At 44.8% G+C, this 14,140-nt stretch overlaps 1 protein-coding gene across 6 annotated transcripts in view; it reads left to right on the top strand.

The window, feature by feature from the left end:
* ZHX2 (zinc fingers and homeoboxes 2) overlaps positions 1-14,140 on the top strand; it is a 211,492-nt gene that overhangs the window by 56,570 nt on the left and 140,782 nt on the right. For all 6 annotated transcript variants that reach the window (XM_056823149.1, XM_056823146.1, XM_056823144.1 and 3 more), the window contains exon 2: positions 2,056-2,100. The gene's annotated coding sequence lies outside the window, so the exon portion shown is untranslated. The remainder of the gene's footprint in view (positions 1-2,055; positions 2,101-14,140) is intronic.

Genomic DNA, 14,140 nt, shown 5'->3' with positions numbered 1-14,140 from the left:
CCTCCAGAAAGGGGAGCCCAGACCACTAATACTTGCCCTGGGTGCCTCATGCTGTTGGGAGGAAAGAAAGCACTTTGTAAACTTGAAAGCTCTCTCTGAATAAGTTCTCATTATTATTCCTGGGCCTAGTTCACACAGCAATGGGGCATCAGGTTACAGATTTCAAGGCTTTCTTTGCAGAGGGAAGACAAGCAACTTTTTTTTTTGCCCTCTTCCTTAATATATGCTAATCAAAGCTGAGAGTCTGCAGAAAATATCTGTTTGCAAAAAGCCCCCTGTTGCCTTGTTCTCTCTCTCTCTCTCTCTCTCTCTCTCTCTCTCTCTCTCTCTCTCTCTCTCTCTCTCTCTCTCTCTCTCGCTCCCTTCTTCCCTCTCTCCCATCTCTCCCTCTCTTATTTTTCTCTTCCCTCTCTGTCTCCCCTCATCCTCCTTACTCTCAGTTCTCCTCCCACCCTCCTTCCCTCCCTTTCCTTTGTCCCTCCTCTCCCTCCCTCCTCACTCTCTCGCTCTCACACTCTCAGTTCTTCTCACGTCTGCCTCTGGATGACTATTAATCCAGCAATTGGAGCTTGGGGGGAGGCTATAGTGGGGGAAGGGAGAGGGTAACAGAGGCCTGGCCTGTATGCATAGAAAGTTTCAGGATGGAAACAGTTGAAAAACACTTGGCAAAAAAAAGAGTGATCTAATGTTTAGTAGTAATAATATTTTTTAAATTGCCATTATTATTCAAATCTTGTGTTAAAAAAAAAGTTCTGTTCTCAGACCTCCCTCTCCCAAGTGGTCTGCCATGGTTGATGTATTCTGTTCACCTCCCTGTCTCAGAACCCCCACTGAGAGCGCAGAATGCTCTGCTGGGCTGTCATGTGTATTGTGGGCTGCTGGACGTGTGATTGAGCTTACGGAGTCCATCATTTACTGATTGCTGGGGTCCTGGAAGGCCTCTTTGGGGCGCATATCTCCCCTTTAACCCTGTGGACACTGGCAAGAAGGGCCCTATTTCTGTTCGGTTAAAAAGCTTGCTTCTGGTTGGCTACCCCAAAGCAGCGGTGGAGAGGGAGTGCACCTGGATTGGAATCCTGCCCCAGAACTTCCGTATTTGTAGATCATTTCATCCTTTCAGGACCTCTTTCTTCCCTCTTCTATAAAATGGGGGGGGGGGGGCTGGACTAGATGGACCTCTAAAGGTCCCTCCTAGTACTGCTGAGTCGATGAATATTCATATGGCATGTTTTACAAAACCGGGGGCAAGCTGGGTGGCTCAGCCTAGAGATGGGAGGCCCTGGGCTCAGAGATGGCCTCAGCCACTTCCCAGCTGGGTGACCCTGGGCAAGTCCCTTAACCCCGTTGCCTAGCCCTTACCACTCTTCTGCCTTGGACCCAATACTTATTATTGATTCTAAGACAAGGTATGAATTGAAAAAAAATTTACAAAGTAATTCCATGTGTGATCTCATTTGGCCTCCACAGCCATGCTCACAGATGATAGGCTTTCTCTCCCTTGTTTTACAGTGAGAGTACCGAGACTCCGGAAGGTGGGCACTTGCCCACAGTCACACAACTGGCATATGTCAGAAGCAGAGTTTAAATCCTGGTCTCTGCCGACGCCAAAGCCAGGGTATACACCAGAGTTGAGAGGGTTAACGCCAAGGCTATCCATCCATCATCAACCATTTATTAGATGCCTACTGTGTGCCAGATGCTGCGCCAGGGGTTGGGGACACAAAGATAAAAAAGTCAGCAGCCCCTCATTCAAGTAACTTATGTATATATAAACATGTACTTGGCATAAATAGAAGATAAACCCAGGGTCGTTTGGGAGGGATGAGCGGCTGTTGGGGAGAAGGTGGTGAGCTCCCTCTTGAAGGAAGAGGGATTCTGTAAGACAGAGGTGAAGAGGGAATGGCTGGTGCAGAGACGATTAGATAGAGTCCCTGCCCGAGTCTGTGTATTTGGGACCCAAAGGGCCTTGATTTGCCATTGAACAAGAGAGGGAGGGGAGTGGGAGAGAAAGGAGCTGGCAGAGAAGTAATTAATGTTCTGTTTTCTGATTAATAGGAAAAGTCTTTCCCAAACGCTGTGAGTGAGAGAAAAACTCTTCAGGTAAGAAAATTATTACTTTTTTCATTTAAAAAAGTTTTCAATATCTCTAGACATAGCAAGGAAGCCAGAGAAATTCCTAATCTTATGGAACAAGTTTAGAGGGCCTGCCTGAGGTTATCCCCTGTTTCTGTCTTCCCAAACTGCCTAATTCAGATTCTCAATTCTCAACCATGATTATCCAAACACCTCCTCCATTCTCAGTCCATTCATGTGTCTCCTGGAGCCGGGGCAGAGACACCATCTCCTTCTCAGTAAATCCCAGCACGTTTCTCCTAGTGTGCAGAGGATAATGAGTTTGGATGGAAGTTGGAAATAAATAAATAAATGAGAACCCCTGACTGTAAGAAACCATCCATCATGTGCACCTATGAAAGGAAACCTTGAATAAACTTGCAAGGGTCTTAAAATTTTAAAGGAGATTCTGAATCCTGAAAGGGGGTGTGATTGACTCTGCTGAGACCCATGAAGCCCTGTTTTCTTTCTCGCCTGCTGATATCACTGCTTCAGATTGCTGCCTGGCTCCCAGAGCCCAGCTCTTGCTTTCCTGGCTGAGACCCTGAAGAAGGGGAAAGGAGGGAGGGGGGGGTGCCTGGCCAGTGGTGTAATTGGACAAAGGCCTGGGAGAGAGCAGACTCCTAAAAAACTCGATGCCTGGTCTTTTGCTGGTGTTTCACTAGCTCCCCTTCGTAAATACTGCTTTGGGGTTATTGGACTTCCATTGGGTTGCACTGACTGTCCTTCGAGTAGAGTTCTGTTGTCGCCATAGTTGTTTTGGACAGTGTGTTGGAGCATTCTTGAAGAGGTCATTCTTCCCTCTCTACCCCGCCCCCAACTTCAGTTTCTGATCCTCTTGGGTACAATGCTGGAAAGCTGGCAGATCCCAAACTTGAAGGGGTAGAGGTGGAAGATATTAGGGACGGGAGCAGAATGTTGTCCACATTAACAGCAATAATGTTCGATGATCACCTGGGGATGATTTAACTTAACAGCAGTGCAAGGATCCAAGTCTCCTCCGAGGGACTTGGGACACAAAAAGCTCTCCACTGCAATAGTAAGAACTGATGGAGTTGAATGGAGTTGAATGCAGAAAGAAGCATGCCATTTTAAATTTCATTTCTTCATCAGTCTTTTTCTAATATAAATGATATGTGTTTTTCTTTCACATGACAGACATGGAAATATATATTGTATGGTAACACATGTATAACCTATATCATATTGTCTGCCATTTGGGGGAGAGAAAGGAGAAGGAAAGGTACAAGAGAATTTGGATTGCACAATGCCAGAAAATAATTATTAAAATTGTATCTAGGGGCAGCTGGGTGGCTCGATGGATTGAGACTTAGAGCTGGAGAGACCCAGGAGGTCCAGGGTTCAAGTCTGACCTCAGATCCCTCCCAACTGTGTGGCCCTGGGCAAGTCACTTGACCTCCATTGCCTAGCCCTTACTGCGTGTCTGCCTTGGAACTAATACACAGTATTGAGTCCAAGACAGAAGTTAAGGGTTTTTTAAGAATTGTATCGACATGTGAAAAAAAGAGCATGTTAAAATATTTTGAAGTTGAGGAGCAGAAAGCCAACCTAAGACACTGCATTGCTGTCATCACCACTATCCATACCCCCGAACCTCCCAAAAAGAAAACACCAGCAGCCTAGCTGGGGAGACAGTTCCGGGATTAGACAAATCTAAAGCAGGAAGAGATAGATGTTAGAAACTGAATTGTTTTCAGAAATTCAGTCAGAAATTGAATTGTTTCAATCTCAAGGATCCTAGAAATGATTGGAAGGGACCTGAGAGCCCATAGTCTAATTCTCTCATTTTACAGATAGGAAACTGAGACCCAGAAAGGTTAAGTCACTTGCCCAGGGGCATATAGCGGTGCCCTTTCTTATCACCTTCAGACCAGGGCAAGGAAAGGAACTTTTGAAAACATCCTCATTTTCCTCTGGGAAATACCACCGCAGTATTGAGTGGTTGCTCTTTTATTCTGTCAGCAGGAGCCTCTTTTTCTGCACTGTCTTCATTGCCAAAGCTTTGAAGGGATGCTGTAGGTGAATTCCAACCCAGCCTTGTAAAGGCAGGCCCTGAGCCTCCTCTGCCTGCAGAAGAGCACTACCAGGATTCTAGGGGTTGGGGGAGTGTCCTGGGCAGGCAGAACTAGGCCCTGGCCCTGAGATGAGCCAGGCCTCCCTCCATATCGGAGCCCTTGTTTTCCTGATGACTGGATGCCTGCCTCCCTGCCTGTGTAGCTCATAGCAGCAGCAGCAGATTAAGAACTGAATTCTGACCAAACTATTGTGTCACCCCCTCCCTCAACTCCCAATAAGTGACTTTACTGGGGGAGGGGGCTTGGCAGGCAGCAGGCACACCTTCACTAGTGGCATGGGGGTGGGGGGATTGGTCCGCACATGCAGTGAGCATTTCATTGTTCGTTTGTCAAAGGGCCTGCTAGGGTCCTCCGTGGGGAGAATATTAATGGTGCCCTCGTGGGGTTGACCTTCCCGTAAAAATGCTGCATTCTGGACAGAGCCCCAGAACTGGCTTTGGGGATTCAAATGCTGGATTTTCCTCTTATCTTACCTGCTGACTTAACTCTCTTATTTACTGACCAACAACTCATGGGACCCCACAACAAGAGTATGGAGAAGTCAACATTTCATTGGCTCCATAGTCCTAGATGTAGAGCCAGGAGGGACCCAAGAAGGCTTTCTAGTTGAACTCCCTGATTTTACAGGAAACTGAGTCCCCATGAGGTTAAGTGGCTTGTCCAAGGTTACACAGCTAGTGACAGAGCAAAGGATTTGAATCCAAGACTTCTGAATCAAGGGCAGCTGAGTGGCATAGTGGATAGACTGCCAGGCCTAGAGTCAAGAAGATCTGAGTTCAGAATAAAAATAAATGTATCTTTGGAACCTTGTGAGCTCTTGTTAGGAGAGCAGCATTTGATAAAATACCTAAAACCTCTGGTAATTTTCTAGGGGCTTATGAGGAAGCAGAGTGCTGGGTCTGGAGTCAGAAAGATTCATCCTTCTAAGTTTAAATCTGGCATCAGACATTTACTGACTGGGAGTCTGAGCAATTTATTTAACTCTTTTGCCTCCATTTCCTCACTATAAAATAAGCTGGAGAAGGAAATGGCAGTTTACTGCAGCATCTCTGCCAAGAAAACCTCAAATGGGGTCACAGATTTCAGACACAACCGAAACAACTGAACAACTCCTGAATCAAAGCCAGCATTCTTTCCTGTATAGATTGCCTCAAGAGGTATAAAATGTGCAAAAGACTTGGCCATTTTACCCTCATACACCATCATGGTAAGAGGGAACCCTTTTTGTAATCCTATTTGTGACTGCTTACATGAAGGGAATCTAAAGTAAAAAACTTTACAGCAAAGCAACATGGTCCACTGTAAGGGTCCTGGATGTGGACTCATTAGACCTCATTATTATTAGGTACCTACAAATTGTTTCCCAGAACAGAATGTAAGCAGTTTGAGGTCAGGGGTTCAATCTCTGCCTCCACCCTCCATTATAATGCCTACGAGTGATAAACACCTAACAGTAGTGGTCAAATCCATCCATATCAGTGTCATGTCTGCCCACCACTATCCTTAGGAGCCTGTTCTCACTGGCTCTTCTGGATGGGACCTCAGGGATTTTACATAGGAGATACTGAGGCTCAGAGATATTTGGCCATAATCACAAGTCACCTGTGGTACCCCTTCATGGCAAAGCCAGGACAGCAGCCCAGCTCTCTTGATTCCCAGGTCCACTGATCATTACCTCTCTCCTGCTGCCTGCAAACACTTAAAAAAATTTTAATAACAAAATTTTACATAAGTTTTATGAAGGTATATGATCTATGTTGTCTCCCTCCTTCCTTTCCCTCCCTTCCCTCCCCTCTCCCAGAGCTGGCACGCAGTTCAATCTGAATTATACATGTATTAATATGGAAAACATTTCCATGTTATTCATTTTTGTAAGTGAATAATTTTATAAAACCAAACCCCCAAAATATATACCCAAATTAACAAGTGATAAATCATATGTTTTCATCTGGATTTCTACTCCCACAGTTCTTTCTCTCTAACAGAGGTGAATAGCATTCTTTTTCATAAATCCTCTGAATTGCCCTGGATCATTGCATTGCTGTTAGTAGCAAAGTATCATATGTGATCGTCCCACAGTGTTTCAGTTACGATGCTCAATGTTCTCCTGGTTCTGCTTATTTCACTTTGCATCAGTTCACATAGTTCTTTCCAGCTCTTTCTGAAAACATCCTATTCATCATTCCTTATAGCACAATATTATTCTGTTATCATTGTATACCATAATTTGTGCAGCCATTACACAATTAAGGGATATCCCTTTAGTTTCCAATTATTTGCCACCATAAAAAGAGCAACTATTTTTAAATCTTTCTGGGATACAGACCTAGTAATGGTATTACTAGACAAAAAGATATGCATTCTTTTATGGCCTTTTGGCTATTTCTAATTATAATATAATGAATTCCAAATTGCCTTCCATAATGGTTGGATCAGTTCACAACTCCATCAGCATTAGGTCCCAATTTCCTGCAAACACTTTGAATTCTTATGGTAGTCTTTTCATTTTGAGTCTTGTATCATATTTCATTTCTGTACATATCTTATCCACCCCCTTCAAGAATCTTTTATGATTTTAGATTGTGAATCTTTCAAATGAAGCTGCCCCGATCTATCATTGTGTTTCCTTCTTGCTGGTACTCATACATGAGGCTCCGTCTCTCATACCTGTGCCTTTGGGGTGACTGCCCCCAAACCCAGAATTCTCCTTCCTCATCTCTTCCACTTAGAGCCGTAGTATAGCTCAAAGCTCAGCCATGAACCTTTTGAAATGACCTACTATGTGAAGCCTCTGTTGAGTGCCCCTTCTGTAAGTGCACTCCTCTCCAAAATAGCCTTTCATGCATGTTGTATGCATTTTGTTTTATGATGTTTGTATAAATCCTCTCCCCAAATAGAGTGTAAGCACCTTGAGGTCAGGGACTCGCCCTGGCTTCAAAACCCATCCCAGTGCCTTATAGTGGTAAACACTTAACAAATGTATGCTGATTGACCGATTCCCAACATCTTTTCCAATGCCTTGCAAAAAAAAAAAGCCATTTTATAAATGTTTGATGAATGGATGATGGATTTTAGTATTCCAGGAATAGTATTGGCATCGAAGTTGGGAATTCTTATCTAAATCATGTCTTTTACACAACACAAACAAGTCATTTTAACTCTGGTCTCTGTGATCCCTTCTTTATGATGGTCTCCCTCACTGGTGCTGCATCTAGTTCACACTGGTCCTTGCATTTGTCCAGCTAAAGCTTCCTGGGGCAGTGGGAGTAAGGGTGGTAGACGATGCTGGGGATGCTCTTTTTCCACCAGTGTCTGCTGACCAAGAATGTTTGGTGACTGCTGTGATGGGTGGAATCATGAGAGGTTCCAAGATGACAGCCTAGAACCCTTTTTCTCCCTCTGCTGAGTGGAACTTGGATAATGTGATAAAGAAAGCCTGGAACCTGACAGTGTGTGTATATTGTATTGAGTGTATTTCTAAAGGCATGGTTAATGAATCTCCAGAACAGGAAGCAATGATCACAGCATGGCTTTATCAACAACAGTTCTTAGACATCTTTTCTCTCTGATAGGATTGTAAAACTGTTATAGATAAGAGTTTGCCTGGCCCTAGACTTTATCTGACCATTTGACAAAGTCCTAGATGGGGAGGTGTGAGCCAATGAGAATACAGATTCATAACTGAATAACTGAACTCAAAGTGTAGTCACTAATCAGTATTTTTTTTTAAATAAACCCTACTTTCTGTCCCAGGAACAACTCTAGGACAAAAGGGCAAGGACTAGACAAATACAGTTAAGTGACTTACCCTGGGTCACACAGCTAGGAAAGTGTCTGAGGCCACGTTAATATTTTAGGAAAAGATGTGATAAGCTGGAGAGAGGCCAGGAAGCTGAACATATCATTCATTACTTAAAAGAACTGGAGATATTTAACCTGGAGAAGAGAGGACGCAAGGAAGTAAGAGCTAAGGAATGTCCTGTGGAGAAAGGATTAGACTTGTTCTATGAGGCACCAGAAGGCAGAACTAGAAGCAGTGAGAGGAATTTAAAGAGGCAGACGGTAAGAAACAACTTCCTAACAGAACCTTCTGTAAGTGAAATGGGCTGTAAGTGAAAAGTGGCAATAATAAAGACACTGAGGGTCTGCCTCCCAGAGGGGTTTTATATATATAATTATATAATTTATATATATAATTATTTTATATTGTTAATATATAATTATATATATTAAATCCTTATCTTCTACCTTAGAACCATTAATTGGTTCTAAGGCCGAAGAGCAGCAGTAAGTGCTAGGCAATGGGGGTTAAGTGACTTCAGATGGTAGTGGGTTCCATCTCATTAGATAGAGACCACAGTTGACCAAGGGATTCCTATTTAGGTCCAGGTTGGACTCAGTGGCCACTGGGGTCCTTTCCAATTCTGAGGTTCTGTCAAAGACTTGGTTAGTTTCCTAGGTGGAATCTGACCATTCTCTTCCTTCTTCCTGTGATTCAGGACATGATCATTCATGATAAATATGCAAAACTAAATGCTATGTGTTTTCAGGGTGTGGAATAGAGAGGGGAGATGGAGAAGACCTATGGTGCTTACCTTGAAACTTGGGGGGAGGGAGGCAAAGAAGCCTTCCTGAAGGAGGTTGGGTTGGTCATTGATGGCTGGGTAGGAAATCAAAGGGGAGTGGAAAGGAGGACTTTTCAGGAAGAGGAAAAAATATGAGCAAGACTACACTGGGAACATTGTCCTCATAAGATCATGGCCTTCGAGCCAGAAGGGATCTCATAGACAATTTGTTGTTCAGTTGTTCTAGTCTTGACTGATTCTTCATGGTCCCATTTGGGGTTTTCTTGGCAAAGGTACTAGAGTGGTTTGCCATTTCCTTCTCCAGCTCATTTTACAGGTGAGGAAACTGAGGCAGAGTGAAATGACTTAACCAGGGTCACAGTTAGTAAGTGTAGGAGGCCAGATTTGAACTCAGGAAGACTCATCTTCCTGACTCTAGGCCACTGCACCACTCAGCTGCCCCATGACTTTCCATGACTCTGTTAAGTCCTCTATGTGTAATTTCATCTGTCCAATGGGGCTGATTACACCCTGACCATAATTCATAGCCTGCCACAGTCAGCTGCTAAGTGTCAAAGGCAGTATTTGAACTCAACTCTTTCCAAGATCAATATTCTGTCCATGCTACCACATAGATTCTCTTGTCATTGCCACATGATATTAGTAATATATATTCTTTTATATTTGGGTCCTTGAGAATAGGTCTCATTTCTTTGATCCGCATTTCCCAACCTAACACATTTCTGGATACATGGGGAGGGAGCAGGTCCACACCCATGATTTCATTTGCCTAGAGAACTCCCACTAAAAACTCCCAATAAACATGACTATTAAGTCTGTAATTGATGGTCCAAGAAAATTGCTTGGAGCCCTGAGATTGGTTTTTCATTCGTAGCCACAAGGCTGATACACCAAGAGGTAGGGCTTGAATCTCCATCTTTCTGGTTCCAAGGTACCCCAGCCCTTTGTGTACTGTTCACAGCCCTGCTCTCTCACATCAAGGGCTCATTGTAAGTAGCAAACACTTGTTGAATGAATGAATGGAATAGAGAGATTTGGTTCAGCCTCCAATTAATTGATGCTCAGATATGAACATGGGTAGGAGAGAACTGACATTTCTTGTGGTGCTTGAGGTGACTTGTGGCTAATATAACCCCTCTGGGGGGCAGCTGGGGGGCTCAGTGGATTGAGAGCCAGGCCTAGAGACAGGGAGGTCTTAGTTCAAATCTGGCCTCAGACACTTCTAGCCGGGTGACCCTGGGTAAGTCACTTAACTCCCATTGCCTAGCACTTACTGCTCTTCGGCCTTAGAACCAATTATTGGTTCTAAGGATTTAATATATATATATAATTGTATATTAATAATATAAAATAATTATATATACATAATATAAAATAATTATATATATAAAACCCCTCTGGGAGGCAGACCCTCAGTGTCTTTATTATTGCCACTTTTCATTTAGAAGAAACTGAGGCAAAAAGCTTGGACCTGTCATCTGTCAAGTACCCCATGGCAGGTGTTCCATTTCTCTTAAGATCTCAGCCATTTCTAGTATTGTGTATTTTCTTCCTTTTTTGCCTCAACTATCCCCCCAGGGCTAGAAGGAGTTAATGAGCAGCCCCAAGTGCATAACTTACTACGGGAGAAGCAACTTAGGCTCCGAGGAGAATAGAGCCCATTATTCCCCCTGTGTGACTGGGAGGGTGGCTGTACCTTTTCTCTGGTAATACTGCCCAGGGAACCACAAAGGAACATTTGAATCCTATGGCATTGGGCCCCCTTTTCTTCCCTGGGGGGAAAATAGGCCATTATTCTTCACGTTGCCCACCGGCCCCTGGTTTTAGCCTAGAGAGGGGCCCCCCAGTTTCCCGGAGGATTTCCTAGTGGCAGTTCTGAAACATATTAGCATATTTTGCATTAAAAAGGGACCTCCAAAAAGAATTAAATGAATGGCCTGAGCTTCGGAAAGGGTCCTCCTAAAGGGCCTGTAATTGTGCGGGTTTTGAAATTCCCAGTTAATGCCTGAAATTGATGAAACGGTGCGGTGCGGCCGCCGCCTTAATCAGGAGACATTGTAATAGCGTGTGCATATTTTAAGGGCCATGCTATCCTGTTACGGTCTGAGCGATACCTGGAGACTTGCTCCAGAGAACCCTGTCCTAGTTTTTGTAGCAAAGCTTGCAGTTCATTTTCTGCCCCCAGTAGTGACGGGATTCCATCGGATTTTCCCCCCTTCTTATTCAAAACCCTCTTTCAGGAGAGGGACGGGGTGGGAGGGTGGGGGAAGGGCTCCCGGACAATCAATTAGGCCCAGTGTAAGACCCAGTCAAATACAATGGGGGACAGCCCCTGCTTTCCGCGGCTCTTCAGTTAAAGGGATTCCGGGAGCCACGAGCAGATCCTTGAATGGAGTCTCAGTTGGCATGGAGTTGGAGCCCGGGCCGTGTTCTTCAAGGCGGCAGGACGGGGACCGGCTTGGAGGAAGTCGGCTCTGAGAGCCGGGTGAGTGTCTCTGCAGAGGTGCCGGCCGAGGCCCAGGGCAGCATCTGGGGGACGCAGGGGTGTGAGGCTGGTGATTGGAAGGGCAGCACCGAGCACGTGCTGACACCGGGGCACCTCGGGGAGAGCTGCCGGCACAGGCAAGGAGACATGTTTTGTTTGGGCTGTTGGCCTGCAAAAATGTGGAAGGAAGGGACCCGAAAGCCTGATAAAGCTGGCTCCCAGCCGCCCTGGGGGGCTCCAGGTGTGTGGATTCGTGCTAGGAGCTCTCCAAAATGAAAGTCAGGAGCCTTCTCACGGTTTCATTCAAAAAACGTCCTGTCCACCCCCTCCCCCTTTCCCAGTGAATGTGATCTGAGGCTGCCCAGATATAAATAAAAATGACAGAACTGCTAAATAAAGATAGATCCCCTGGGTGCGCCCTGATGGAGCTGCAAGGACCCAGGAGACGGCAGGCATGACTGACAGAAGTGGCTGGTACTTCCGCCCCCAGCCCCCACCTGCCGTGTGCTGTGACCCATTGCTCAGCAGGGTTCCAGCTCCGCCCTGAGCTACAGTGGGGCCGATGTGAGCGTGGGCCAGAAAATACTCTCAAATGCAGGTACAAGGAGGCCCCCTCCCAGGCCACCCTGGGATCTAAAGGAATGAAGCTCGTTGGCCTTAGGGGGCATGAATGGCTCAGTATGGCCCTCCTGGGGGAGCCCAAGGGAAGTAGTGCAACTCTGGGCTCTGCCCACTGCCAGCCCAGAAAGGAGGGCTGAGGGGAAAGCCCTCTCCTGAATCCCTGGGGATCCGGGGTTTATATGGAGATCAAGGAATTGAACAGTCATTAAATGTTCAGGAACGGTTGTTTGGCATTGACAAAGCAGAAATAGTAGTAGGAGGGAGACTAGGCAGTGGCCAGGACACCTCTGTTGTAGAAGCCTTTCCTGATTCTCTCCTCCCCTCCCCCAATCACCTGGTGTTTATTTTTAAATATTCTTTATGGATTTATTAGATGGTGTCTCCCTCTTTAGAATGGAAGCTTCTTGAGGGCAGGTACTGTTTTGTTTGGCATGAGTATCCCCAGCACCGGGTGCTGCCTGGAACTTCATAGGTGGTTAAATGCTTTTTGGTGGCTTTAAGAAGCAGAGTGAGCATGCTTGGATTTAGACTGTGAAAGGGAAGTTTGGAGACTTTTAGAGGGGAAAAAAAACAAATGGAGAAAGAATCCAGAATGACCTAAAAGGCCTTCAAAACATTGCAGTAATACACTAGGAAAGCATTAAAAACAAAAAACAAGAGAGGAGATTGGGGGAAAGCGTGGTAGGGTGTGGGCAGTTGGTATCCAAGCCAAAGGAATGGGCTCTTCAAAACGGACCACCCAGGTTAAAGAAACTGAGTCAGGTGCCGAGTGCCCAGAACAAAGGAAAAGTTGGTCTTGGACTTTTGTGATTGGACTCTAGGGGTGTGGACTGAGTCATCGGCTCAGGTGGCAATGGGTCCTGAACTCATGATGAAAGGCCCCTTCATCTCCAGGGACCTAGGAAGTTGACAGAGAATACTTAATTTGGGCCACAGTTTGGAAGAAAGGAGAATAAACAGGCATTGCAGTGTTTAGGGCCAGAGCTGATGCCAATAACTAGAAGAGAGTGCTCTTTTTTTTAACCCGTGTTTAATTGAGTGCCAGGAGATCGTTTACCAGACACTCACCTGGTAATCTGTAGCCTGAGATGCCCTCACATTGTTGGATAAAGATGGCGTTTCATTCCTGTGCACTATGGAGGGTTCTACCTTACTAAACTGGGTGAGGGAAAAGGGCCACCCAGAAAGAGAAAAGGGGAAAGGCCGGGGATCCCAGAGGCACAAGCCTGTGAAGCAGGAATGATCCCCTCCCTCCCTTCTTTAATCTCCTCCTTTGGAGACCAGACCAGCTGGGAAGGCTTCGTTCTCTCTCTGAAGACAGCCTATTTCATCACAAGTATCTGCCCTGTCTTCCTGGAGAGAACAGGGAATAGTCGATAGAGCCACTGGGCTTGGAGTTAGTCGGGAAGACTTGAGTTTGAATCCTGTCTCTGACCACTGGCATTAGGATAAAGGCTGGAGCTGTGATTTCATTAGTTTACAGAATCCCCAGATCCATGCACAGGGTGACCTGGGATTTAGTGGAACACTAATCCAGTCGGGTCTGATCGTCCCCATTTGATGGGTGCAGGGAGTGAAAGTTCCTTTCTGTGCCTTCTCTATCATTAATAGTCTCTTCATAGATTTAGAGCTAGAAGATATATTCCAGAGGTACTCCTCCATTTCTAAAGGAAAAAAACCCAGAGATTAAATTGTGAGCGAGGACAAGCCAAGTAATATCCATTAGAGAGAGATTTTGAACTGAGGTCCTCTTATTCCAGAGCCTTGCTCTTTTCATCGTCCTGTTCATGAAGAGCATTGACTAACATCTTAGTCCAGAAAAGGACTTAACAACATTTCCTTTTTATTCCTCTGAATAAACTAAATAGTATGGAACTGTATTCTCAGAAGTGATGTCATCTGTACATACAGTAAGGGTTTGAGGTAACTAATCTGTTTCATAACTAAAGTATTATACATAATTCTCTACATATTTTATTGACTTCATTGTTATATTGCATATTTATTCACTTTAATGTGTATTTAATCCTAGGAAATTAAAAGGAATGTAAAAATATATAGAGGATACGTATAATTAGTATTCAGAAAAGGATTTTTAAAAATTAAATAATATTTAACGAACCCCCCAAAAAGCCTTTCCTGAGATGGTCTAAGTATAATCAGCTAATTAGTAGTGGAATTTAGCATTCCTTTCCTAATTCATCTTTAGGAGTTACCATCTTCTTTGGGTAGAAACAGCT

The sequence above is a fragment of the Monodelphis domestica genome, chromosome 3 (assembly GCF_027887165.1).
Source record: "Monodelphis domestica isolate mMonDom1 chromosome 3, mMonDom1.pri, whole genome shotgun sequence".
NCBI classification, from domain to species: Eukaryota; Metazoa; Chordata; class Mammalia; order Didelphimorphia; family Didelphidae; genus Monodelphis; species Monodelphis domestica.
The sequence above is the reverse complement of the archived record's forward strand: the minus strand, read 5'-3'. Positions and strand labels throughout refer to the sequence as shown.